Source organism: Lissotriton vulgaris, chromosome 3_1 (assembly GCF_964263255.1).
Source record: "Lissotriton vulgaris chromosome 3_1, aLisVul1.2, whole genome shotgun sequence".
Lineage (NCBI taxonomy): Eukaryota > Metazoa > Chordata > Amphibia > Caudata > Salamandridae > Lissotriton > Lissotriton vulgaris.
Genome location: NC_141689.1, coordinates 2,020,817,554 through 2,020,843,226, shown reverse-complemented (window position 1 = coordinate 2,020,843,226; position 25,673 = coordinate 2,020,817,554). Strand labels below are relative to the sequence as shown.

The window sequence follows — 25,673 nt, the reverse complement described above, 5'->3', positions numbered from 1 at the left end:
ATGCTATCCGGGCAGCCACGGCGATAATACTGGACAGTAAACACATTACAATGATCCACGTTTCTAAAAATCACCCTAGAGAGCCTACCCCCCAAGAACAGAAAAACAGAGGCTTGTCGAGAAGCCGAAAAAAGAAAAAAGAAGAAAGGTGCAAGACCAAGAGACAGCCAACCCTACAGAGAGGAAAGAACCCTCCCTAAGTTAGAAAAGAGCGATAGGGACCATAGAACAAAACAAACTAAAATAACAAACCCCCCCCCACACCCGCCACCCTGCACCCCTGTAATGGCTACTGCCTAACCCACTAACAGCGTGCCTGTCGCCCCGGAACTGCCCCAGAGATGGGAAAATATAAGAAGAAGTTGAGGAGGAGAAAATCAAACAGGCCCCCGGACACCTGATACCCCCCGCCGGCGTTGACCCCCCCATAACACAATCATCATCAATAAGCAAAAACAGTCAGCATTATCACAGGGAGGACAGTCACTAGAAACCCCCCCACCCCCCCTACCCCGGCGAGGTGTTCGGTGCAATCCCGGCAAGAATAAACGGAGCAACCCCAGGGAAATAGAAGTCAACCCTGCAAGCTTCACGAGGAGTCATATCGCCAAAGTCATAACAGTTGCAAACCGAGGAGGCGCCTCAGGAGATTCAAAGCAGTGGCAAGGAGCAAGAAAACCTCAGAGTCAATGTCAGCCCTGACCAGTGCGAATCTGTTCCGGAGCACATCTCGACCAAGCCACATCCGACCAAAGGCAGTCAAAGCGTCCATGGTGGACCAGGGCAGTGAGAATGGAGCAAGGGCCGGTTTCAAGATGGCGGCATCCGTTGTACAGACGGGCCGGGACAAAGGAAAATGGCGATCCCCTTCGACGGGACCATGAGACTCGGCAATGAAGAACAGGACTTCCAACGACGACACACCATCGAAGTGGGGATGTGAAGGGAAGACCATGCACTATAGGAGATGAAGAAAAGGTGAGGCCGACTCTCGAAGGAGCAAAGTCGGGCTGCCGCTCGGGCCCCCGCAGACGGAGGGTCAAATCGCTCGTCTGGATCGCAGATTCCTGTGCAGGCGCTGCAGCCACCGTGGCCGGTCGCGAGCAGACAACATCCAGTTTCGCCGCCAGAGAGACACATGCGCCAGTGAATTGCGAGCGGAGTGCCCCAATCGCCGCCATTACAGATCTCAACGAGTGTGCGCCATCCATCCCCTCCATCCCGGGGCTCAGAGGACGGAGGGGAGCACAATCTCCAGCCCACAGCGCCGGGCTCCGGGCACACATTTGGCGATTGCAGCAACAAGGGCGTCCCGAACTGGCACACTCAGGACAAACACCGGCCGTGGGTGCAGCCCGCCAGCCCCAGGACCGCGAAACGGGGTTCAGGCACACAACCCACAGCCGCAGAGCAGGAGGATCCCAGCACGTCGCAGTGTCTCTTCTCCGGCACCATCCATCAACAAGGATAAGAGTCAAGAGCAGAAAAAATTATTCAGACCTGGAAGACCGGCCACAATTGCGGTCCCACAGCCGATGTTGATGAGGTCCCTCTCGGGTGGTTCAAAAATCGAGGTCCCGGCGGCAGCCCGGGAGTAGGCCAAAAATAGGACACTTTTGTTTTAACAAAATGGGGTGACCCTGTGTCCCTCAGAACCTGGGTATATGTAATTTACAAACAAGTGGTTCTGTCGGGTATAGACAATCTCTTTGGGGTGGGCTGTAGGCAGCTCCAAAGCACACAAACAAGCAAAAACTCTCTGATAGTCAAAGGTTTTATATTTTTAAAAACAGAAAAAAGAAACAATATAATTGGAATTACTTCAGTCCACTAAATTGCTGTCAATTACTTGGCAATTACGTGAGTAGTGACTGTGGTGATTCAAGTGACTAGTGCAACATATAATAGTGACACTTATTTACAAAAACATTCATTTACAATAAAATCAGGACCGGGGGAGGTTTAAAACGATGTGATTTCTATCGTTTATGCGGCCAGTCTTATATAAGTAAATGTTCCAAGTGAGGTTCCGTGACGATTGTAAGTGGTGTTCTCAACTCGCACGAATATAGTCGAGTTTGGTATCTATGAACCGCAAATGACGAGTTTAGTAAATCTGCGCAGTTTCGCTGTGCTAACTCAAACCGTTCGTTTGTTATGTGGGTTTTTCATCTGTACCCACGGGTTCCATTTTAGATACGGCATCCATTTTGTCTCTTGCCCTCAAAGTAGCCAGCGAACGGACGATGTCCGCTTCGCGACCCTGGGACTCCCAAGATATTTGCGGAAGACACATGTTCTTTGTAAGTGTCTTTATGGCGAGGGGGATGTTGCTGTAAAGCAGATGGCCCCGCTCGAGGTTCATCTTGCCGCACGGACTTATTGTCTCAGCCGTGCATCTCATTAGGCACGTCCCTTTGATGCCTGTATCTCGTGTTTCCCGATACCTCCCCTTTTACACCCTTTCCGATCTCCCCACTGTCTCCGTCTTCCTCTGCACCTGTCCTTGTTCCTATTTTCGATCTGTTTTACTGCTGATTGGAATTTGCTAATGGTGGGAAGATGGGTTTTTACAGTTGGGAACCGCTAAATGTTTCCGCACTTATGTTCCGGACCTCATGTGTTTCAAAGTGACCAAAGCGACCCCTCTGGGGGATAATGGTGGGAACCGGGTTGTAAACTTTTGTGTGCCATGTTGTCCTATGGGTAAAAACTGTATAAAAGGAGCGATCCACAGAACCAATTTGAAGCAGTCTCCCCAAGTTGCACGTGGTGTACTTGTCGTGACTTCTGTGTTCCCTGCAGTAAATAAACCTTGAATCTTTGACGTCGAAGGAAGTGTCCCGTGTCTCTGTGATTCGTACGCCGGAGCAGGTTACCCACGAAGGTTTCAGGTGTTGTGCCCTGGCACCGCTGGGTCTCAAAGAACCCAGTCCTTCAGTTGGCGCCCAACGTAGGGCTGCATCAGTGGTACCGGTCCAAGCCCGACGATCGTGAGGAACTTCGTGTGAAATCTCCGAGGGAAGGTGCACTCCGCTTCATCGATCCTGTTGTCGAAATAAGTGGCCCGAAGACTTTTCCCGCGAAGATTCCCGCCTCCGGACGGCTGCGACGGACTGCTGCCCTGACTGTAGACCTGTTTTTGGCGCCTGGCGTAGACCTTGGTATAGCGAGACGATTGACGGGCCTTCCTGGAGACGCCATCGATCTTTGAGTTAAGTATTTGTGGGTCGCTCCCAGAGTTCTTGGTTGTTGACACTTTAGCGAGTGTTTTTGTTGTTAACGCTGTGTGAGTGTTTTTGTCGGTGATACTTTGCTAGCGTACCTTTGTTGTGTTGTTTGACGACTGCAGCCGCCAAAAACCGAGGGTTTTGTTCGTTGCTGGGACTTGGTAAATCCCGTAACCCTTGAAGTTTGTGAAACTCGGCTAGTGTGCAAGATGCCTGGTCGCAGTACTTTGTTCAGTTGTTTCAGACCTTGTGGTACGGATTCCCGACTGGAGGACTCGTGTCCGATACCTCCGGTTGGAACTCCCACTTATGAGCTCTATAGTAAGCATGGGCTAGGCCCAATTACCTTTAACGATTACTGGATTAAATACACAAAGAAGGACGGCGACCTTCGCTGGCCACCTCATGGTAGCTTCGAGGCCCCGATCCTAGATAATCTAGAGATTAAATTGTTCGAAAGAAAGTCAAGGCCGGCCATGTTTGATGCCTTTCGGTTGTGGCGTAAAGAAGCCCGACAGAAAGAAATCAGACAGAATAAACGTACTCAGCGAGATAATGTTGCTACCATAGTGAAGAAAGCAGAGCAATTTCAGCATGATAAGGAGGTTAAGGATAAGGAAGTGTTTGATAGACTACAGCGTATGACCGTAGATAAATGTTATCCTGCTTTGCCTGCGGAGTCGGAAAAGAAGGAAGAGCCAGTTGAGGATTCTTTAATGTCTTATCTTATGAAGTCACCACCTCCGTACGTACAGGGTACCGCAGTTCCTGTGGTCCCTGCCGTTCCTATTCTTCCACCTATTCTTCCTTTGCCTGTTCCTCAACCTGCACCCGTTCTTCCGACTATTCCTGCTCCTTCGTCTGTTGCTATCCCTACTGCTCCTCCGCTTCCACATACTCCTGCTCACGCTACTGCTCCTGCTTTATTAACTCCTGCTGTTGTTTCTGTTTCTACTCCTTCACTTGTTAGTCCTATGTCCTATACTTCTCCCTCTACTCGTAGTCGTAATTCTCCTCTTGCGGCTAGTTTTTTCCATTCGCTCGGACCTGTTCATGGGTCCGCTGGTTCCGATGGTCCTCAGAGACGTAGTCAGCTTCCTGGAAACAGAGAACGCGTTGCGCTATATAATATGGCGATGGGTTGGATGGTAAATCCTCTTAGATGTCCACCCCGTGTTGTCCTTGATACATTTTGTCAATTCAATATACCAACCCAGAGATATGTGTTTAATGAAATGTGTAAGTTCCTTCATGATCAGATAGCGGTCGATGCGCCTGACGAGGTGCTCACCGCTCTGTCTGATCTCCAGCTTCAGTTCGCAAATGGGCTGATAGTGGATACCAACGTTCGACGTGCTGTTGAGCGGTTGCTATCTTTTCGTCCCGTTCCGATACCTCATGCATTGTTCGTTGAGGATATTGAGAAACAACCAGACGAGTCTGGCCAATATCCTATGCGTGAAGTTCCGCCGGTTTGGATACCAGCTGATCCTGCTGCTAACCCTGCGACAGTGGCGCATTTCCAGAGAGTATGGATACATCTCCCATGGAAACGATCGGAAGTGCTACAGGTGAAGCAATCTTTGCCTGATCCACGCAAAAATCCTACAGGGTATTATAAGGAATTATCGCAGCTCGTAGATGCTACGGTAATGAATCTTGCCAATATTGATATGTTGTTCGGCAATGTCGTACCGCAACCGGTATGGGCTAAGATTCGGCAGGAAAATCATCCGAATGAATTAGGCGGTGATTGGGCTGCCATTGTAGCGGCAGATGCCGGACAAGTGGCTGCTACTAAACCCGACCAGTTGATCACTGCTCTTCCCCAAAGAATAATAACATTAATGAAAACGCTTATGCCAGCTATGAGGGTGAACTGGGACAAATTGTCAGCCTGTAAGCAGAAGAAAGATGAGAGTGTCTCCGACTTCTTTACGAGGTTCGAGGAGGCATTCATCGACCATAGTGGACAGGATATGGGTACTGAGGGTGGTCAGAGATTGTTTGTGGATAAATTTGTTTCGAATTTATTGCCCGATTTGAGCAATAAGTTAAAGAATTCGGAAAGTGCATGGGCCGTTTCTACTTCGGCTCAGATATTGGCTACGGCGCAATATTATGAGAATAGGGAGAAAGAAGAGAACGACCGTGCTGATAAAAAGACTAAAGAGCTGAAAACTAAAGTGTTGCTTCAGCAAGCGTATCCTCCACGTTCGAATCAGAATAATTCACAACAGAATAGATCGCAGCCGCAATCGAATAGATCTCAAAATCGTACTGACTCCTCTTCCCAAAGATCCTCGTTAGGGTACAATCAATGTGCTTATTGTAGACAGGAGGGACACATTAAATTTAATTGTCCTGTTCTAAATGAACGTAACAATGGTAACTCGTCTAGAGGAGGTCGTGGTGGTTCACAGCAGGCATCACGTGGTAGAGGTCGTGGTGCTCAGAATGATCGCTCAGATAACTCATCCAATTCTAATAATTGTTTTGATCAACGTGGATCATCGCAAGGACGATCTGCGCAGTACAATGTAGACGATTATTACGTCGATCAGGGAACTGACGACAGTAATTACTAGGACAGCCATAGACAAGGAGAGGGAGTGGTATCAGTTCCGGTTGATCAGAGAGGGCCTTACGTCGCAGTTGCTACATCGGGCGTCGTTGAGCCTTTTCTGTTGGACACTGGTGCAGCGAATAGTTCTATCATGCATTCGAAACTCCCTGGCGCACCTTTGTCTGGCTTAACAAATGTTTCCGTTGGATTCTCTGGCGCCCCTGTTAGCAATCCAGTTTCGCGCCCTTTGCCCCTTAAAATTGGGCCACGTGAGCTAGAAGCTCCATTGATTCTAACCACAGGTTGTGGTGAAAATCTTCTGGGCCTGGATTTGCTTAAACGTTTGTACGCGACTTTGTATTGTTCTCCTGCGGGTGTAAAGCTTACGTTAGGAGAGAGGGTTGTCTCTCCCATGTACTTGTCTCTCGATAAGCTTCCACCGGAATTGAGTTCTCTTCCTGCGTCTTTGTGGGCCGCGGGTCCAAATGATGTGGGCCTACTTGATATCTCCCCTTATGTTGTTCAGTTGAAATCTAATGTGCGTTTGCCACGTATTCCCCAATATCGTATCTCCCTTGATGGTGAACGAGCACTGTTGGCGATCATCTATGATTTGATCGAGAAAGACGTTATTGAAGAGACTCGGGGAAACGTGTGCAACAGCCCTGTGCTGCCCATTCTTAAACGTACTGATCCTTCAAAACCGCCTGTTTATCGCTTTGTTATCGATTTACGGGAGGTGAATAAAATTGTGGTTCCTCAATTCCCTGTTGTGCCTGACATCACGGCGCTACTGACTCTGATTCCAGCTTCTGCATCATGGTTTTCGGTGATTGACTTGAAAAATGTGTTTTTCAGCATCCCGATTGCCGAGGAGAGCAGGGACCTTTTCGGTTTCTCTCTTGGTGGACGCAGCTTCCGGTTCAAACGCGCTCCTCAGGGCTACTGTGAAAGTCCATCTATTTACAGCCAAGCCTTGAAGGGTCAACTGGATGCATTTAGGTTGCCGGTTGGTGCGGCCTTGATCCAATACGTCGACGACTTATTGGTGGCTGCAGATACTCAGGACATTTGCAAAATTGCTACGGTGTCGTTGCTGCAACATCTCTGTGAGTTAAATCATAAGGTGTCACCTACTAAACTCCAATATTGTTGTCAAGAAGTAACCTATCTAGGTCACTTATTGTCAAAGGAGGGAAGGAGGTTGACCCCAGAGAGAATTGCAGCGATTGCGCGAATGGCTGTGCCAACAACCCAAAGAGACGTACGTGCCTTTCTAGGTATCACGTCGTACTGCAGGCAATGGATTCCTAATTTTTCATTGCTAGCGAAACCATTGGTGGCTCTTACGTGCAAGGATGTTTCAACTCCTTTACCATGGACGGAGGAATGTCAGCAAAGTTTCTCTGAACTACGTGATTCATTGTGTTCGGCTCCTGTGTTAGGTACTCCTGACTATAGCAAGCCGTTTACATTATATGTTCACGAGAGGGATGGTTGTGCTTTGAGTGTCTTAACGCAACCTTTTGGTGGTAAGCAACGTCCATGTGCATATTTTTCCTCGACCTTGGACCCGGTAGCTAGAGCATTGCCGAGTTGTTTACGAGCAACAGCGGCAGCTGCGGTCTCCATCCGACAATCAGCAGGATTGGTCATGGATAATATGCTTACGGTGATGGTTCCGCATGCAGTCGATACTCTTTTGAATCGAACGAAAACTCAGCACTTGACGAGTGCGAGGTTGTCCGGGTACGAGTTGACGCTGTTGGCAAGCCACATTCAACTAAAACGTTGTAATGTTCTGAACCCGGCAACTTTGTTACCAATTAGCACAGAGTCAGATGAAGTAGCAGAACATGATTGCTACTTGAGGACCGAAGAGGAAACAAAAGGTCGAGTGGACCTTAAAAACACCCCATTGGAAGATCCGGATGGTACATTGTATGTGGATGGGTCATGTTTTAAATTGCCGAATGGCGATGTGACTACTGCTTATGCTGTTGTAACATTGAATACTGTTGTTGAGACTGCGAGGTTGAATCAGAATTCTGCCCAAGCTGCAGAATTGATTGCTCTCACTAGAGCGTGTGTGTTAGCGAAAGGGAAACGTGTGAATGTGTTTACCGACAGCCAATACGCGTTTGGCGTCGCTCACAGTTTTGGACGATTGTGGAGAGAGAGAGGTTTCTTGACGTCGCATGGTACGAAGATTCAGCATGGACAGCTTGTGAATGATCTCTTGGATGCCCTGACGTTGCCTACGCAAGTTGCGATTGTTAAATGTAGTGCGCATCGTAAGGTGACGGATGATGTTGGTCGTGGTAATGCGTTTGCGGATGAGATTGCTAAGGAGACTGCCCGGAACCTTAGCACTCGAATGTATGTGACGAGTTCGGTTAGGTGGCCTACAGAATCGAGTATGTGTGAAGACACTATTGAGAGTGTGAAAGCGATTCAGAATGAGGCCACCGAAACTGAAAAGACGAAGTGGAAAGAAAGTACGGGAAAGTTGGATGCGAATGGTTGTTGGATTGATTTGTCTGATCAGAAAAGATGGATGTTACCTGATGCGTATGTGCTGGCCGTTGTGACAATGGCGCATGGGTTAGCACATATTAGCGCGAAAGGTATTTGTAAATTGTTGTCTCCAGTGTGGAAGAATGATGGTATCACGAAATGTGCTGAACGTCTGGTGAAGAATTGTATGGTGTGCATAATGTACAATCCTGGCAAGGGAACCCCAACTCCTCCTGGCAGTTTTGCTCCCCCTTCATGTCCCTTTGAGGTGATTCAATTGGACTTCATCCATATGGAGCGATGCAATAACCTGAAATACGTTTTAGTTGTGGTTTGCGCATTCTCCCGATGGATCGAGGCCTATCCTCTCAAAGACAATACTGCTTTGTCTACTGCGAAAATCCTACTGAAGGAATATTTTCCTCGGTATGGAATGCCTAGAGTCGTGTGGTCAGATAACGGAAGTGAGTTTGTGGGTAGTGTGATGAAGAGTGTGTGTAAGGGCCTTGGAATTAATCAGAAATTCCATAGCGCCAATCATCCCCAGTCAGCTGGATTGGTTGAAGGGTACAACGGCACCCTTAAGCTAAAGCTGGCGAAGATTCAGGCCACGACTGGTCTTTCGTGGCCTGACGCTTTACCTTTGGCATTACTGTCAACTAGGGCGACTGTACACTCCCGAGTAGGGCTTAGTCCCTATGAAATAGTGTTCGGCCGTCCTGCGAATGTGTGGGGGGTTCCTAGGCCAGGAATGTTCTCTGATCTTGAGTACCCAATGTTGATCGATTATCTACATGACTTGACTGCTAAACTGAGGTTAATTCACCAACAGGTTTACGACGCATTGCCGACGCAGACGGAGGGTCCAGGCCACCAGCTCCAGCCCGGAGACTGGGTGGTGACGAGAAATTTTTCACGCAAGAATAACCTGGACCCAAGGTTTACTGGACCCTATCAAGTGCTCCTGGCCACGAGGACTGCCGTTCGTCTCGAGGGACGTAAGAATTGGGTGCATGCCACCCACACCAAAAGAGTCCCCATTCCTTTGCCGGCAGACCCGTGGGTAAGGAGAGGCATTGCGTCATCTGAAACAGAAACATTGTCGGCGTTTGTGCCTTTTAGCGACGCACAGCCTGTTGGAGAATCCTCAGCGCAGCAGAAAGACACTGTTGAACAATTAGCATCAAAAGACTCAAGACCAGAACACTCAACTGATCAGCAGGACGCTGTCTCTTCTACGGATCCTTTGTTTGACGAGCAGACACGTCCTGGGAAAACCCGATATTTTTTGCGATCTCGCACTAAGGACAAATAAAAGATCCTGCTTTGCTGTATTGATAACTGCATTATTCCGTTTTCCGTGATCAGTTTTGAACCTTCGTATTACTGTAATTATTCCTGTATATATAGTGAGCTTTATTCCTTGTACTTTTTGCTTCCACAGCTGAGAGACTTTGTTTTTGCATACATACACATTGTGCATTGAAGGCCGTAGGGCCGCGCGCGTACTTCCTTCTGGATAGTAGGTCTTGACGCTAGGTTAAAGGCCGTCGGTTCCTGGGAACTCCTAGGGATTGACTGCTGCTACACAGAACGAAGTGCGTCAAGAAACGTTGCGGACGGTCGTAGGGAATGGCATTCTCGAAGCTGAATGATTTGGAGGGAGCTCAGGTTCACAGATTCAAGCTGCAGCAACTCAGTCGTACCAAATGTTTTAGATTCCAACTGTTTCTATTATTTTTGACTGTTTCTGCATTATTGGCGGGTGGGGTGTATTATACGATGTCTTACTTCTTGCCTTCTGCTACACCTACTCCTACTCCTGACCCTAAACTTACCTCTACTGTTTCTCCCCATTCCTTTCACATGTTACCGGAACACGAACAGGCTAGACGTGTAGAATTCCGCAACAATTCCTTTATTCAGCTCCTTCATCAGCATCAGTTAGTGGTTAACACTACTAATTGTTGGGTGTGTGGGTTGATGCCACATACTACAGATAAGGGAATTCCATATCTGGTGTTACCGTATAGTTCCCAAGGGTCAGCTCGAGCATTTCAAACAATGTTTCGAAGTGCACTGGGTTTCCACCCCATTCGAGAACCACGTTCCCCCTACTCTGGTCCTACCTCGTATCAAAAACCTTTGTCGATAGCAATAGAGGATCTAGATAGCGATATCTATGATCCCTCGCTTATTCCCGAAGAAGAGGTACAAGCCTATAGAGTCCTAAGTAGAGGTGAATATAGTGCGTTCACTAGCGAAAAGCAGCTTAAAAGCTCGCCTCCGATATGGGTCGTACCTCACACTGGTAATTTTTGTCTCATGGGTCGTGGTCGAAGATCGCAAGCCCGACTTGGAGCAATTGCTTGCACTGAAAATTACATACTGCCGATGGTCTCGTCCCCTGTGTTTCTGGCTGCCAAGGGTACATACTTTATCTGTTATGATCGTGCATATGCATGGTTGCCCGCTGACTTCATGGGCTCATGCTTCATCGCAAATCTGTTGCCTCCGACGTTCACTGTAGATGCCGATTATCACAAGACCAGAGTTGTGCGAGGCGTAATTAGCGAAGAGGATACTGCCGGTCAAGAGGCAGGAGACTTTTTCAAGGGTTTCCTCCCGTTTTGGGGACCTATGGTCAATAGTAGGAACCTGAGACAGTTGACTCGAGTGGTAGAATCGACAGCTAATATTACTGCCAGTGCCCTTGGTAATATCACCACAGAACTTCAGGCGGATAGACTTATGACGTTACAAAACCGAATGGTTTTAGATGTCATCTTAGCAGATCGAGGTGGGGTATGTAAGGTGATCCATTCGAGCTGCTGCATTTTTATTCCAGATAATGCTCCTACTGTCTATCAAGCCATCTCGAGGTTGCATAAGATCTCCGAATCCATACACGTGGATGTAGGGGATTGGACGCTACTTGGGTGGTTTTGGGGCCTGATGTCGACTTGGGGTTGGAAGATTCTGATGATCATCGGAGTCGTTGTGGTGTTCCTGTTCACGTGTTGCCTTTGTGTGCAGTGTGGTCCTGCCTTATGTGGCCTCTGTGCTACAACGTGTATGAGACAGCCACCTGTTACCAATGGGACTCGGTTGGACAGAGCTATGCTACAGCAACATCTCGATGGTCTGATGAATATCGAATATGATTCCGACTAGTGCTTGCCTACATGAGGGCAAAAGGAGCGTCTGAGGTTCCGTGACGATTGTAAGTGGTGTTCTCAACTCGCACGAATATAGTCGAGTTTGGTATCTATGAACCGCAAATGACGAGTTTAGTAAATCTGCGCAGTTTCGCTGTGCTAACTCAAACCGTTCGTTTGTTATGTGGGTTTTTCATCTGTACCCACGGGTTCCATTTTAGATACGGCATCCATTTTGTCTCTTGCCCTCAAAGTAGCCAGCGAACGGACGATGTCCGCTTCGCGACCCTGGGACTCCCAAGATATTTGTGGAAGACACATGTTCTTTGTAAGTGTCTTTATGACGAGGGGGATGTTGCTGTAAAGCAGATGGCCCCGCTCGAGGTTCATCTTGCCGCACGGACTTATTGTCTCAGCCGTGCATCTCATTAGGCACGTCCCTTTGATGCCTGTATCTCGTGTTTCCCGATACCTCCCCTTTTACACCCTTTCCGATCTCCCCACTGTCTCCGTCTTCCTCTGCACCTGTCCTTGTTCCTATTTTCGATCTGTTTTACTGCTGATTGGAATTTGCTAATGGTGGGAAGATGGGTTTTTACAGTTGGGAACCGCCAAATGTTTACGCACTTATGTTCCGGACCTCATGTGTTTCAAAGTGACCAAAGCGACCCCTCTGGGGGATAATGGTGGGAACCGGGTTGTAAACTTTTGTGTGCCATGTTGTCCTATGGGTAAAAACTGTATAAAAGGAGCGATCCACAGAACCAATTTGAAGCAGTCTCCCCAAGTTGCACGTGGTGTACTTGTCGTGACTTCTGTGTTCCCTGCAGTAAATAAACCTTGAATCTTTGACGTCGAAGGAAGTGTCCCGTGTCTCTGTGATTCGTACGCCGGAGCAGGTTACCCACGAAGGTTTCAGGTGTTGTGCCCTGGCACCGCTGGGTCTCAAAGAACCCAGTCCTTCAGTCATTCCTGGAGTTAACTTGGCCAAAAGTGAGAGAGCGTCGACGTTTCGACCCAGGTTGCGCTCCCCCCCCTGTCTTGATAAAGACCCGCCGCGACTACCAACTGGAGCGCAACCTGGGTCGATTTTATTGTAAATGAATGTTATTGTAAATAAGTGTCACTATTATATGTTGCACTAGTCACTTGAATCACCACAGTCACTACTCACGTAATTGCCAAGTAATTGACAGCAATTTAGTGGAAAGAAGTAATTCCAATTATATTGTTTCTTTTTTCTGTTTTTAAAAATATAAAAACTTTGACTATCAGAGAGTTTTTGCTTGTTTGTGTGCTTTGGAGCTGCCTACAGCCCACCCCAAAGAGATTGTCTATACCCGACAGAACCACTTGTTTGTAAAAATCAAAAATAGGACACGACCTAACTTCGTCGCTGAATAAGATAGGAAGTCCGGGAAAGCACCGTTGGCATCAGGTGACCTTCGTACAGCCAGGCACAGGGCGTGGGTAGAGGATCAACGACAGGATAGTCGGGTCGCCGGCGGAGGTCGGCGGAGCCGGGAGCTTATGCGGCCATCTTGGTTCGCGGCGTCTAAGGAAAGGTTATTAATGCTGCTATGTGACATAGAGTGGCCATGAAAGTTTGAAATCAGTTGTGAGCAGTTGCCATGTCGTTTGGAGGAAGAGGCATCGCTATTGAGCAACAGTGCCATTGAATAAATGCCATCATCAATAAGAGGAAAAGGAGTTGTTGGAAAGTAGATTATTATGTGGTGTGGTTGTGAGACCTCACAGAGCAGTCAGCACTCTTACTTCCCAGTAGACCATGTGGGTACCACTGACATATACCTTTTCTTGCCTCTCAGCCTGCTGTAGAAGGCCTTCAGGAGTAGTGCAGGTCCTCGTTCCTTGGCAGAGGGCCTCTCTGGAGTGTCCATCTACTCCTTGCAGCTCATCAAGCTTTATTAGGTCCCTTAGGGCAGCACTTTCCCCTTCAGGATCCAGGCCCTTCCTCTGAGGGTCAAACTCCTGGGCCTGGGGAACCTCTGAGGTTGGTTTTCCAGTCCTCTTGCCCTTTCTCTTAGCGGCCTGGGCCATTATTAAAGGCTCCCCAGACTTCCTTGAAGTGCAGTTTGGTCCCTGCTAGCCACGAACACCCATCAAAGGAGACCTAGAACTTCTTCAGGGGTGCTCTCTTCACCGTCTGCCCAAGCAGCGGTTTTTGAGTCCTTCCCCAGCAGAACCTCCAATGGAAAGGCAGGGAACACTGCTGCCTTCTTCAGTCCAGTAACCCCTCCCCAGTCAAAGTTCACCATGGATTGATGGTGGAACGTTACCTCTTTGTCAGCATCGACAAACTTCTGTAACAGATCTGGAAGATCTGCTCTAGTGAAACTAGTTATTCCACGACCGGGCCACACTGGCACCTGTATTCCTCAGACTCTGTACCTTTGGTGCCATTGATTTCTGGCCATTACCTTTACTTCATAGTAGGAGGTAAGGCTGCCAATGCTTCAACATCCACACCTCCCACAGATACTAAGGTGACTTCTGTGTAAGCGCTGGTTTTATCCGGGCCAGCCTCCACCCCTATTCCTACACTGGCAATCCCCTTGGACTGGCCACCAGTGGGGGGATTCTTGGTGCAAAATGAGTTTCCTCTCTTGTGTCCTGGCTGCTGACAGTCACTGCTCACACCAAAGTTTGTAGGGACACCATTCTTTCCCCTCTCTTTGCTATTGGATGGGCCTCCGGACTCTAGAAACTCCTTCATTTTGTCTTTGACTCCCTCGTCCCCCTGTTGGGGATCCTGACACACTTTCTTAGGATCATCCCTTTCTTGTATACCCTTGTTATAGTACCCATTCATCAACTGTCCTAACCAGCTCTCCGGGACTGGATAGCTTAGAGTCCACTAGACTCCGGTTCATCTTCTCTGAGGAACAATTAGTTAAAATGTTCTCTTTAACTATCAAGTTCAGCGCGAGGCTGCAGTGATCATTACTGTAGTTTTAACCTTTTATTTACAGCGTTTCTGCATGATTTGGATGCAGACGCTGGGTCAGTTTTAGCACTGCTTATTTTGCCTCTGTTCCGACTTTTTAAATCATAATTGCACTGCGCACTCACCCCTTGTTGTTTGGCCTCCCCAGCCCCGGTCCATCACGGCTGCTCGTGCCGATTGTGTGGAGGGCGGGCGGGCGCCATCTTGGGTGTAGCCTGAAGGCTGCCTGACCGCACTTAGCGGTCCAGCTGCTCGGGGGTAATCTGCATAAATTGCGATGTGTCCTCGTGCGCGCAGCGGACGAGCGCAGCGGGCGCGACGAATGCGCGCCGAAGTCGCGCTTAAGTCAAGCCCGTCTGCGCCCGTCCGCGGCCAGACGGGGCTAGGGGCCGGGCATTATGCCCCTCTCATTTCTTATTCATCCGAGAGCCTCAAAACCCTACAAGGAAACTGGCCACTAGCGTCTTCCACTACCAGCACCATCTCTTCCCTTGGCCTCACTCCCCCATTGGCGCCGCTCCCCTCTTCCCCCTCTCCTTCCCCTTCCTCTCTGTCCGTCATCTTACTCAACACCAGGTCGGCGGTGAAACATCACCAAGACCTGTTTGTCCTACTGGATTCCCACAAGCCTGACATACTGTGTCTAACCGAGACCTGGTTCTGTGAGTCCTCCCTCCCATCCCTCTTAGCTGCCCTTCCCCCATCGTATACGGCCCTTCGTGCCGATCGCTTGGCAGACAAGAAAGGGGGTGGTGTGGCGTTTATCGCCAGGTCGGAGTATAACTTTCAGCTTCTCCCTTCTACTCTCACCGACTCCACCGAGCACCTAGTGGTTCGCTCTTCTACCTTCTCTCCCCCGCTCATCTGTTTGCTAACATATCGGCCGCCCCAGCCCACTCCTTTGTTTATACCAGCTTTCCAGGATCTACTGGCTACATTGGCGGTCAATCATGCCTCAGTCTTAGTACTAGGGGATTTTAATTATTGGCCCAATGACCCATGTGAATGTCCAGCCTCTAAGCAATTTACTGAATCACTGCAATCAATGAATTTTACCTCCCACATCAATGTCCCAACCCATGTACGTGGCCACGTGCTCGACCAAGTCTGGTCCCTTAATTATGCCATTTCTTCGTTGCTAGTGTCCCCATGTCCATGGTCGGACCATGCTATCATATCCTTTTCCCTCCATATTAATCTTGTCACTAAGACTCTGCCACAAAAAAACACTTGGGCACGAAGTTGGAATCGCGCCGATTTGGATGCCCTATCATCCTCTTTGCTAAACTCCTCCCCAGATCTGGCTGGCTTACCTTCCTCTTCACAAGCTGTCGCGATTGACTCTTGGCTCACGGAGGCATGTAACATAATAGCCCCTTTACGCCGGATATCGACCAAAAGACCCAAGGAGGCAAACCGGTGGTTTAACGAACATTTAAAGGAAAAAAAGCTGTCCCTCCGGCGAGCTGAGAGACTGTGGAGAAGGAAGTATTGCCCTGTACAGAAAACGCGCTACCTGGCATTACTACAGGAATATAAAAAATCCATCTTAGAAGCAAAATCTGCTCACTTCTCTTCTAAAATTTTAGTGTCTGAAAATAAATCAAAAGAAATTTTCAATATCGTCAAGGAGCTGGCCTTCTCAGATAGGACCAGCCCCAACCTCCCCCCTACCCAGGCCCTATGTGATTCTCGGAATCATTATTTTTTGGATAAAATTTTTAAGATCAAGACTAACATCCCCCCCCCCTCCCCTAGCTATGTTGATCCCCTTCCCCCTTCTGTTCAATCCTGCTTACTTTCGATTCCCCCTCTGACGGAAGAAGTTTTTTTGAGCTTACTTCCCAAGGTAAAATCGGGCTCCCCGGCCGACATTTGTCCGGCCCACATCCTTCAACGGATCTACTCAGTCTGCACTCAGCCCCCGATCACCTTTCTTAACAGCTCTCTTGCACAAGGGGTTGTAATTCCTGCCCTTAAATCGGCCTCTATTGTACCTATTTTAAAAAAACCCGGTGTTGACCCATCCTCCCCAACTAACTATCGGCCCATCTCCTTGCTACCCTATTTAGGCAAGGTGCTTGAGCGATACACCACGTCGGTACTTAGTGCCCACGTGGAAGCAACTGGCGGCTTGGCATCTTGTCAAGCGGGATTTCGGCCCAGGCATTCGACGGAAGCCGTTGTGGTGTCGGTCCAGGACGAACTCAGGGAGGGCTTGGACCAGGGCAAACACCAGGCTCTGGTACTCCTCGATCTTTCCGCCGCGTTTGATACGGTGGACCACTCCATCTTGCTTTCACGTATCAGAGCGGCGGGAATCGGGGGCTCAGCCCTGGTCTGGCTTTCGTCCTTCCTGCAGGACCGCACCCAGGCAGTCCGGCTGGGGGATTTCACATCAACCCCACGTAAGATCACCTGTGGTGTTCCCCAGGGTTCTTCTCTTTCCCCTCTTCTGTTTAATCTGTATATCTACCCTCTTATCTTTGCACTCCAGCAGCTGGAGGTCACTGTATATAACTATGCAGATGACCTCCAGCTCGTCTTTGATCTTTCTCCCTCTTCTCATTCTATTTCCAATTTTCAAACTGTTATGATTTTCATCAGGGACTGGATGAGCCACAACCATTTGAAGCTGAACCCAGACAAGACCGAGCTGGTTCTCACGGGTGGCTCCTCCAGTCCCTGGACTTCTTTTTCTTTTTGGCCCTCTTCCTTTGGTCCCTCTCCCACTCCCTCTCCTACCGTTAAGACCCTTGGCATAAGAATGAATAACCTTCTCACTCTTCAGTCACAAGTTAGCTCTGTCGTCTCTTCCTGTTTCTTCACTCTCCGCACCATCCGCACTGTCTCTCGCTTCTTTTCCCCTCTGGCACTAAAACTAATCATGTCTGCCCTTGTGATCTCCCGGTTGGACTACGCCAATGCCCTTTACAACGGCATCCCGGCCTACAGTCTAAGAAAACTTCAACTAGTGCAGAATCAGGCGGCTCGGCTAGTCTATGGCCTTTCCCGCTCTCACCACTCCACGCCACTTCTAAAGGATCTACACTGGCTGCCTGTCCGGCAGCGCTCTCTTTTTAAGTTGGGCTGTATGGTCTTTCAGTCTCGCCAGGGAACCGCCCCTGCTTTTATTTCTGCCCTGTTGAAGGAATATGTTCCCATTAGGGAGCTCCGATCCTCGTCCCAAGCTCTCCTACAGGTCCCCCGTTTCAAGAGGAAAAAATGGGGTGGGTCCAAATTCTCATTTCTGGCACCCACCTTTTGGAACTCCCTTCCTGCCCATCTGCGTCTGGCCAAAGATTATTCTTTCTTTCGTAAGGGCTTGAAGACTTTTCTGTTCAGCCAAGCTTTCCCACTATGAATTCAATTCTGAACTGATTTCTGTTTATCCCTCTGTTTCTGTAGTCCATGTTCCCAAAAGCGCCAAGAAACCGTCTGGTGTATGTTGCGCTATAGAAATATTTTAAATTCAAATTCAAGTTGTTTAGCCCATCATTAGTGGTAACTCCATTCCCCCTTAACCAACCTTTCATTGCCTTTACTGAGATTTCTACCAAATCCACCCTGTACTGTTGTGCATCTTTATGGGTATTTTAGAATTTATTTCTGTATTCCTCTGAGGTAAGACTTAACTTTGGTTTCAGGGCCTCCTTCATGTGGGGATAGGACTCTTTTTCAACAAACTAAAGGAGGACATTTCTTGAATATCATAAAGTGCATGTATATTGTCTATCCGAGACTGGTAAGTAACGGCACCCAGGTAAATTGGTGCTCACCACATATTTGTCTTGGACTTGTGTGAGATTAAAGAAGAGTTTTTATGGATATATACCTGGGTATATATTTATATATATTTATTAAGGTCCTCACCCACAGGCACTACCTCTGGCTTGCTTTATCATTGGACCCTCACTCACACACATAATGTGTGTGAGTAGACTCAACGCGTTTGTAAACGGAGTTCTGTGATAACTGTGAGTGGAGACAGGCGATCTTGGTGAGTTTAAAATAACCTCCAAAACCTAAAAAGTTATTTAAAGGCGTAGATTTAGGGGCTAGATTAAAAGTATGAAAAGTGACACTATATTAGGATATAATCGTCCCTAGTGTCTAATCGGTCGACATGTTTCAGCCACAAACTGTCCCGGAAGGTCAATTGGCTTTCTTCAGGACCTGTGTTTTACCTGCTAGTTATACTAAACAGGCTATTGAACACATCACATCGTTTAAAAAACATGCACATTTACATACAGACTGTACATTGAGGACCTTTTCCTTGAAGGGTCAACTGCTGAAACGAGAGAAATCCATAATCAAATTTGGGCATCCTCAAATCTTTAATGTGCACTCCTAATTTTGTGCCTAATAAGTGCTAAATGGTAGTTGTGCTGTATCCAGTGACATTTCTTAGTATTAATACACATGACCGACACACAACATTTTAAAACATACACCCGATAACAAAAAATGGCAAAATAGAGTAAGGAATACCTACATGTCTATGTCAATTTATTGACATCATAGGGAAATTTCAGGGATGGGCCGTCCCTGTAGTCACACACTAGGGGGATTGGACACATCATTATTTAGATCAATGTTCTTACTCACAGTTTAGATGCTTCTGTTGGAATCAGAGAGTCAGTATGTATAAGGTTTTGTCGTACTTCATCAAGGGTATCGGGCCGCTCAAACCTCGAGGAGTGCCCCTGACTCCCTGCATGTTGGAGATCGGGTGTTTTACTTCCCGGATAAGACTCTGCTACATCTTCCTCTGACCTCCGTAGCCTGTTCCTTCCAACTACTGGGACAAGTTCCCACAACAAGTGTCCCCAGTGATGAGTGCTTATCGTTCTCATCCTGTGAGCCCTATCAAATGCAGAAAACCAATGGTCTATGTCTACAAACTATGACACAATATACTTGGGATCACAAGACCCCATTGCAGACACATCTGCTCCTGTGCTGCCACCATTACTTTGGGGATCCAGACTGACCCTTCTCTCTTTTAAGGCCAGCTGTCTTTCAGCCATAGCTATTATCTTTTCCTCCTGGCTATGAGTACCAAATGGGCCTTCAGTTCTCTTTGACGGAGAGCCAACTCTAAAGCACTATGCTGACTGAGCTTGTTCCACTTCGAGTCTGGGACGTGCTTCTGTGAGGGTGTATTGAAAGAGGTAATTTTCCTCACCCATGTTCTCGGGTAACCTCTACTGGGATGTTTTGGGATCTGAGTACCTCTTCCCAGGTGCATATGGCCTTTTCAAAATCTCCTTTTTACTGTGAAGTGGCCTATATGTATTTCCCCGTCCTTGCACAGACCCATCGGCTCACTCATCTTGAGGGAGTACAGGTTGTCTAGGTCCAAATCCGTGGTTCCTTCCTTAAAAAAGGTGCAAAAACTGATGGGAATCAACAGTAATTTCAGAAAATTTGAAAATTAAAAATAATGTTTTCTTCCATCATTTTGGATGATTTTAAATGTCTTCGCTTCCTAGCTGAGTTGTACTGAATGAATGAATGAATGAAGGGCATCTTGTATTGAGCAAACGTAGCCCGTGGGCATCAAGGCGCCTAACAGAAATAAAGAAAACATATGTACCGGAAACCAACTTACAGATAAGCCTCTGCGAAAAGCCATGTTTTTAATGCCTTCCTGAAAGAACCGATAGAGGGTTGTGATTTTAATTCCAGAGGAAGAGTGTTCCACAGCCTCGGGGCCAAAACAGAAAAGGCCCTTCCGCCCCACCAGACTTTCCGCGCTCGGGGTATAGTTAGGAGATTTTTACCCGAGGAGCGTAGGTCTCTACGGGGAGTGTAGGGGACTAGGAGAGAACGTATGTCTTCCGAGCCATCACCACATAGCGCCCCATAGACAAAGCATAGGATCTTAAAGGAGATCCTAGCCTGAATTGGGAGCCAGTGCAGACTCTTCCTGGCTAAGGTGGCAGATGAGCGGCCAGGGACGTCAAGAACGAACCTAGCTGCCGCATTCTGTACAGTCTGCAGGCGTTGTATGAGGCCTAGGTTGATACCCGAGTAGAGTGTATTACAGTAATCTAAGTGGGACGTGACAAGGGCCACTACAGTCTGTTTCCGGGCTTTCAGAGAGAGGTAGTGAGTGATTTTCCTCAGGGTCTTGATGACCCCCCAGCAGGTAGAGACTGTTCTATTTACCTGCTGGTCCATAGCAAGAGAGGTGTCGATCAACACGCCCAAATTCCGAGCGGATTTAGTGGGACGCGGATACTCTCCAAGGGAAGGGGGCCACCAGTCAGTTGACCAGGCATCCTGGTCACCTCCAAAGATCAAGACTGCTAGACAGAAGATCTTGATTCCACCTCTAAACAAAAAATGTAGAAAAGTAGATTATTATGTGGCGTGGTTATGAGACCTCACCATTAATTAATTGAAAAATGTTAGGTTCTTTAATAAATTGTTTAGCTCAGGCCTGGATAGCTGTGGCACCGAGCAGTCAGCCGTAATCAAAGGAATCACTGTAATGTGTTTAGAAGTACAAAACAGTCAATAAGTAAGAACCCCAACTCAATAAAAATCCAACACCAGTTTTTAAAAAATAGATGTCTTTTTTACCTTTAGAAAGAAATACAAACAATAAAAATATTTCCAGGGGTGTACATCGCCACTCCACAATCCTCCATTTGCAGAGTATTAGATATTTGCACCAACTTTGGTAAGTACTCTGGGTATACTATTGACTGGTCCAAATCCACGGTATGTATTCTCTATGGTAGGACACCTAGCCTTCTGACTGACTGTAGGGCAAATATAGTGCCGGATGGATTCTGCTATCTTGGGATCTATGTTCCCACTGATTCTGTGCTGTTTCACGCTAATAACCTTCAGGGTCTCCTGTTACGTCTTAAGTGACGTCCCACACTGGAGGTCACTCCACCTCTCACAGCTCGGGTGAGTGGCCTTGTTCAAAATGATGGCATTGCCACGATTCCAGTACATACTGCAGAGTTCTCCGTTCCCGCGGCCTATTTTAAAACTATAGAGAGTGAAGTTAGAATCTTGTTATGGGACCCCTTGTTTCTTTTTTATCCAAATTAACGAGCGACTTGTATGATGGGGGTATAGCCGTACCCGATGTACAAAAGTATTATTGGATGGCGCACCTAGCGGTCTTAATCAGTGGGTCCACCTACCCACGGATGAACCAGTGTATCATATGGACCATCTTGCCGCCCTGGAGGGTAGCTACGAGTACTTTATACTAGTCTTAAGCATCTGACACTTACAGGACCAACAGCACTCATGGCCCAGATTTGGCACACAACACTTGGAGCTTTGGAGTGGGAGGGCAAAATCACCTAGGCCACACAGACTATGGACTCTGGGTACTTTGGGGAGAAGACCATATTTTGTTAAGTGGGATCTTATAAGGTATATCCAAAGTGGGGGATCTCTGGTCCAGCAGGATGGCAGTCCTGTCCTGGAATTACAGAAAGAGTATGAGCTAGCATCTGCAGAGACTTTCTGCGATCTTCTCGTTTGGCATGCACTTTGGCAGTGATCCCCGAGGGGAGGACCTGCCAGAGTCATCACCACTAGAGGAAAGATTGTTAGGTAATCACATGAGCAGCAAGGCGATCTCTCTCACTTATACAAAGTTGATTAATAATTCCCCAGATATATTCCTTCCCTTGCGCAGATTTTGGTGGCACAGCTGTTGAGGACTGGCCTGAGACCTTAGTCTTCCCAGGAAGGTTGCAATTCCAGTGCAGCTTTGACTAGTACAGCTAAAAATACTCCACAGGTCTTACTTCTCTAGCAGCACTTTGGTTAGGATGGGTAGAGTGCTTGATCCAACTTGTTGCAGGCAGTGTGAGCAGGAAGGATCCTTTTTCATCTGGAAGTGTACTACAATCCAGGCCTTGTGAAAATCAGTTGTGGCATGTCTGAGCAGAGTGTGTTGTGACGATTTAACACCTTGCTGTAAGAAAGTGGCTCTATATACACTGGGCCAAAGTAAGGTACAGTGTGTATAGAGTCCCCAGTCTTCAGAGGTATAACAGAGGCTAAAGTCAGATATGACCTTACTCTCCAAAGTGGTAGCTTGGTCGAGCAGTAAGGCAGTCTCAGAGGACAGTGTAAAGCATTTGTTGTACACACTCAGTCAGCAAAAGGTTTCACACACTCAAGAACTGAACTCTAGGCCAATTGTTTTTATATCAAAGGATATCATTGTTTTATTTTAGAACCAACCGGTATCAAAATATACTTCTCAATATGAGTTAATTTAGGTAATTACTTTGCAGAAAGGCAATAGACTTTGGTACAATAGCTACAGTGGTTGCAATAGGCAACACAATTCTAAACACAATTTAACATTGAGCTCAATGGGTTTTTCTACATACATGCAGTTTATTACTTTAAGGATTACTTTTCTATCCACAGGTCTGGATCCCGGATTCAGTCCTTGGACCTAAGCTGTAAACAGTTGAGTAAAAGCGTATTGGTTACAGTTGCGGTTTTTAAAGAATATAAATGTATTTTCAAAGTTGACACTTAGAAACTTTTCAGTGAAAAACGAGCAATGTTATCCTATGGAAAGAAATTCGGTACAGTAGGTTCTCGTTACTTTTGTAATCCAGTACTGGACTCCTAGGTTCAGCACTAGGACTTCTACCTAAGACAAGTAAGTAATCACGTTTCAGTATTTGGTACGATTTTTAAGGAATATTTCTAGTTTGCAAAAATCGACACAGAAGAAATTTTAGAGAAAAACAGTCAATGGTTTCCTATGGAAGAAAATATAAGTTACTGGTAAGTACAGTTAGGATTACTTTTGCGCTTCAGTACTGGGCTACAAGCTCAGTACTGGCTTCTCTCCTGATCACAGGTGAGTTTTTCGGAATTCGTTATTCGGCGGATTTTAGATGAATATTTTAAAGTTTCCAAACTTCACACTTGGAAGAAATTTCAGTGAAAACCAGTCAATGTTAGCCTATGGAAGGAAAGTAAGCTATCGGCTTTCATCGGCTTTCATCGTTTTTGCCCGCATTGCTTTTCCGAAATAATTACATTACGTTTGAGCGCTTGTTAGCGTTAGAGCGCGCATTGCTACATTTTAATTTTAATCAATTGTCTAAAGCGGCGATTGTGTTTGTCGGTGAAGCGTCTCCTTAGTCACTTAGTAACTAGATTCTTTGAGTGAAGCTTCGGCTGTGCCCCACTTTCGATTTCTCTCTGGGCGGCCATTTAGACTTGTTTGTTGTTTCACCCGTGTCTCCTCCCAGACCCCGCCTCCCAGCTGACCCTCCCACACACTGATTCACTACACCAGCCCCGTCCTCTCTTTCCCTGTGACCGTCTGGATTCCATCCATCACGGTCGCTCCCCCAGCTCTCCACTCGCTCCACAGAAGCCCTGTGCTAGCTGCCTGCCTTGCCTGCCAGAATTCCTGCTGACTGCCGTCCTGCTACAGCGCATGCATCATCTCACTGCGCTTGGTATCGTTTTTGCCCGCATTGCTTTTCCGAAATAATGACATTACGTTTGAGCGCTTGTTAGCGTTAGAGCGCGCATTGCTACATTTTAATTTTAATCAATTGTCTAAAGCGGCGATTGTGTTTGTCGGTGAAGCGTCTCCTTAGTCACTTAGTAACTAGATTCTTTGAGTGAAGCTTCGGCTGTGCCCCACTTTCGATTTCTCTCTGGGCGGCCATTTAGACTTGTTTGTAGTTTCACCCGTGTCTCCTCCCAGACCCCGCCTCCCAGCTGACCCTCCCACGCTCCGCCCCCTCCACACTTCATTTATGCCTGATGCTCCAACGCGCAGCGTCCACGCGCTGCGGCCGCGCCGAAGGTGCGCCAAAGGTAAGCCCGTCTACGCCCGTCCGTGCCTGGACCGCGCCCAGCGCCATACCCCCTGGTCCTCGCATTGCCCAGCCCTCCCGCATTGCTTACGATGCCACCACCCTCCTAGCCCTTAACCCCGGCCGCTCCCCCAACTGCGTCCAAGCCGCTCCTGGACTCACCCATGGCCCCTTCTCTTGTAACTCCTGCAAGTTCGACGGCACCAAAACCAGCTCCTCATCCACCAACACCATACAGAGACCTGACACCAACCACCTGAAATGCATCCTGCTCAACACCCGCTCGGTCCACAGACACGCCATCGACCTCTGGAATCTACTCGACACCATCTCACCGGACGTCGCCTTCCTAACAGAAACATGGATGAATGCCTCTTCAGCCCCAGACATCACCATTGCCATCCCGGAAGGATACAAGATCATCCGCAAGGACCGCATCAAGCATACAGGAGGAGGCATCGCTATCGTCCATAAGAACTCCATCCGCATCTCAACCAGCTCTGACGTCGACCTGGCCAGCGCCGAACACCTCCACTTCCAGATCCACACCGACCCCAAGACCACACTCAGAGGCACCCTCCTCTACCGTCCCCCAGGACCCCGTGCACAATTCAGTGACGACATCACAGACTTTATCACCCCACACGCCCTCCACTCCGAGGACTACATTCTATTGGGAGACCTCAATTTTCACCTGGAAAAGAGCAATGACAGCAGCGCCACCACCCTTCTGGACAATCTTGCCGACCTCGGACTCAAACAACTTGTCTCTACACCCACCCACATCGCAGGTCACACGCTCGACCCTATCTTCTCCTCCAGCAGACATGTCTCATTCAGCCACACCACAGCTCTACACTGGACGGACCACAGCTGCGTTCACTTTACCTACAATAAGACCACAATCCACAACCATCCTCAACCCACCCTGCGAAGAAACTGGAACAAAATCACCACCGACCAGATCTCCTAATCGCTTCTACTAAACCCCCCCGCCAACTCCTCAAACCCCGACCAAGCAGCCTTGAACCTCACCCAATGGCTATCCAACAGCGCCGACATCCTAGCACCGTTGAAAAAAGGCCAAAGCAAACTAGGCAGCAAAAACGCATCCTGGTTCAACGATGATCTTAAGAAATCGAAGAAACACTGCTGCTCCCTCGAGAAGGCTTGGAAAAAAGACCCAAACACCAACACCAGGGACGCCTTCAAAAACGCCACCCGCATACACCACCAACTAATCCGGTCTGCCAAGAAAGCCGCATTCAAAGACCGTCTAGATAACAACGCCCACAACAGCAAGGAATTATTCAACATCGTCAAAGAATTTACCAACCCATCAGCCAATTCCAACGACATCACCCCCACCCAAGCCCTCTGCGACTCCCT

At 47.9% G+C, this 25,673-nt stretch overlaps 1 protein-coding gene across 1 annotated transcript in view; it reads left to right on the top strand.

Moving 5' to 3' along the window:
• UFSP2 (UFM1 specific peptidase 2) overlaps positions 1-25,673 on the top strand; it is a 218,585-nt gene that overhangs the window by 29,036 nt on the left and 163,876 nt on the right. The window lies entirely within an intron of this gene.